The sequence below is a fragment of the Zootoca vivipara genome, chromosome 2 (genome assembly GCF_965207765.1).
Source record: "Zootoca vivipara chromosome 2, rZooViv2.hap1.1, whole genome shotgun sequence".
NCBI classification, from domain to species: Eukaryota; Metazoa; Chordata; class Lepidosauria; order Squamata; family Lacertidae; genus Zootoca; species Zootoca vivipara.
In genome coordinates, this window is record NC_142584.1 from 33,365,250 (window position 1) to 33,369,036 (window position 3,787).

Here is a 3,787-nt window from a genome sequence, read left to right on the forward strand (position 1 = left end):
TTGCCTGTGGCTCACTTAGCCCTGATAATTGCAATGCTCATCCAAGCCCACTGACCTGGCTTTCAATAATATTTTTTATTAGAGAGGAAGGTGCACACCACACCTGTGTCAACCAGTTGCCACATCCACAGCTTTAGCTTTTCATCAATGGCTCGATCTTCGTTTGCAGCCAGAGCAGAAAATCCAAGCATGAGAAGTATACATTTCCCCATAAAGATCCCCGAGATGGTCTACAAAGCCTGTCATTCATCAACCCTGCCGAAGAACATGGAGCATATGGCAGTCTGGGAATCTGCAGCACATGGGCAGAGTAGATGCCTGGCATATGTCTCAGGAGACTTCACAAAATCCTTCCACAGTGAACACGATATGCTTAGGAGCAAAAGCAAATGTGCCTATATCTACTGTGGTACATGTCAAACTTTAGATGCCCATGGATTTAGGAGGAGGACCAGGAAAGAGCAGACTCGAGGGTGAGCTTATGGGAAGGAGGAAGCAATCTTGAGGTGCGATTCAAAGCAGAATTCAGGAACATCGGAACATGGAAAGTTGCCCTGAAACTGAGCCAAACTCAGCCGCTGGCAGCATCTCTCTAGGTTTGAGACACTTCCTTTCATAGGAGCTGCTGGAAGGCTGGAGTCAAAGACAGTTAGGGAGCTCGAGTAGCTTCAAGTGCATTCCAACAGCTCCTTGGTGATGGAAGAATCTCTCCACCCCTCAGAGAGGCCATACTTTTCTTCTTCTTCAAATGCTTCTTTTTATCCATTAAACAAATATCTAAGGTAAAGGTAAAGGGACCCCTGACCATTAGGTCCAGTCGTGACCGACTCTGGGCGCTCATCTCGCATTATTGGCCGAGGGAGCCGGCATACAGCTTCCAGGTCATGTGGCCAGGTCATGGCGAACGAGAGCAGCACACAGAAATGCCGTTTACCTTCCCACTGTAAAGGTAAAGGTAAAGGGGCCCCTGACCATCAGGTCCAGTCATGTCCGACTCTGGGGTTGTGGCACTCATCTCGCTCTATAGGCCGAGGGAGTTGGCATTTGTCCGCAGACAGCTTCCGGGTCATGTGGCCAGCATGACAAAGCTGCTTCTGGTGAACCAGAGCAGCGCACGGAAACGCTGTTTACCTTCCCACTGGAGTAGTCCCTATTTATCTACTTGCACTTTTGATGTGCTTTCGAACTGCTAGGTGGGCAGGAGCTGGGACCGAGCAACGGGAGCTTACCCCGTTGCAGGGATTTGAACTGCTGACCTTCTGATCAGCAAGCCCTAGACTCTGTGGTTTAACCCATAGCGCCACCTGGGTCCCTTTTAAAGGTAAAGGAGCACACGGCAAGCCCTAGGCTCTGTGGTTTAACCCACAGCGCCATCTGCGTCCCAAACAAATATCTATCTTTATACAAAACAACAACATGAATCTCATATGGCGAAAACAAAAATATCCAGAACATTAAAAATAATTTGCATAAAAATATAGAGAGGACGATTTGGGCCCAGTTGGCAAAAATATACAGTTTAAGTTTAACCAAAATGAAGTCTAGAGAAGAGGAACGCTTCATGCAGAGAGAGTCACAGATCTTAAGGCATGCTTGAAGCCAAATTGGTGGAAGACCTGTGGTTGATTCTCCTAACAACTTTTTCTTTACTTCACAGTGGCTGGTGCTTTCAGCAGAAAAGCCACTATTTATTTATTTCCTCAACTGAAATATCTGGAGTCAATCTACCTCAGGCACTGACTTTCAAATGCGCTTTCAAATGGCCACACTAGTTTCCTCTACTTTTATTATGTGGCATGGTGAAAACAGCAATGGACACAATGAGAGAGAGAGACCACAAACCATCCCCTTTTGTCTTGCTTTGTTATTCTAATGATATTGAAAGCAGACTGGATGTGCTAAATTAGGGATCACCAACCTTTCTGGGTCAAGGAGCAGAAGACCAGAGCATTGTCTGAGTGGCACAGGGCTTCCTCCTCCTGTTCTGATTCCCCCCCTGATTCCCTAATGCACTCGGAGAAAAGATTTGCATATGAGCAGAGCTTGGCTATTCTCTTTCCACTGCAGCACAAGTCAGATTGGATCACACACGCACTCCAACACACTTACAGTGTGACTGACAGCTGTACGAAAGATGGCACACCATAGTTCATATTGTGGCACTTTTGCAACATCACATATTGCAATGCTCTTTTGTGAAAAGAGTGCATTAAAAATAATAATCTATGAACACAGTTCTATATTGCTTTTCATAAACAACAGCCAGAAGTGTACAAAACCAAGACGTGAAACAAAACTACAATTGAGAATAAAATGTAGCTGCCAGGCAAACAGAAAGTTAAGTTAAAAAGAAACTACTGTAGCTGCTATTGGTGGCCAACAATGACCTCAGACAACAGAGGGGTTTGCAGCACATGCCAAAATTGCAACAGTGTGGGCAATTACTGCAATTCAGAGGGGAGGTGATTCTACAGAGCGGGTGCCACCACTAATAAGGCCTTTCCTCTTGTCACCTCTAAAAAAGCATTTGTAGGACACAGCATAGCCAGGAGGGATTCATCCAATGATCTTAGTGACTGGACAGACTGACAAAGGCACTCCTTTGAGTAAGCTGGTCACTAGTTTAGGGCTTTGCAGTGCAAAACTAAAACCTTAAACCTGGCCAGGTTTAAGAGTGGTATAACAGCTACATAATAGAATGCCTGGCTCAAGTACCTTAGCCCCTGGATTTTGGACCTGCTGCGGCTTTCAGACTGGTCCCTAAGGGCAGCCTCACACAGAACGCATTACTTTGGGCTTTGCTGTCAATAAATCATACAGCAACCTAAAGAGATGCTGCCACCTGATGGGCCAAAGCAGCATTGCAATTATGCAGGGAGAACATGGACATTCTTGCGCAGGTTCTTGGGACACCCTCATCCCATACATTGGTGTCCACACCACAGAGGTGGAAGAAAGTTTAGTCCCCCCACTTGAATGGGGAAAACCTCTTTCCTCTATCACTGTGGTTCACCTCACATGTGTGTCTGGTAGGTTTTGTGGAATATATAACCTTCTTTGACAAACAAACTTCCTGCCATATTGATGATGGGCATTTCACTAATGACTTGCTCATTGTAAGGGTCATAGTGGAATAGGCGAAAAGTCAGAACAAGCCAGTATCCTGCCTTTGGAAAGGAGATGTTTGAGGAATGATAGTAGATAGCAGATGAAACTCTCTGCAAAGATCTGCAAATGTAAAAAGAACGTTTCCCTGCTTTCTCCTTGTCAAGACGCCCATTCCTGTGCTGGCTAACCTAGGTATTTTTATATTTACATACATTCTGATCACGTTCTTGTATAAGCAAAAGCATTCAGGCTGCAGTGCTAAGTAGTAAGCTCAGTAGGCCTTTTTCTGAGTATTGCATTTAATAAGGTGTAAGTGTAAACATAGGTCTGTTTTTTTAAATAAAAAAAATGCACTATTTTTATATTGAGATATTAACTTACTCTGCCAGCTCCTGAAAAGTTTGTCTTGTAATTCTTACCTTACACTGCAATCCTATGCAGGTGTGTTCAGAAGAAAGTTACATTGAGTTTATTGAGGCTTACTGCCAGGTAAGAAATGCAACTTTAACTTCTTATAACACTGATTAAGAAATATCACTTAAGAAACAAGTACATGGTAGTACTTTGGGATAAGAGCAAACTACGTAGCAACAGACGCCAAGAACAATGGAGTGGCCATAGGAATGCTGTACAAGTAGATTTCCAGTACAACTGGGTAAACCAGCAATAAAAAGTACTT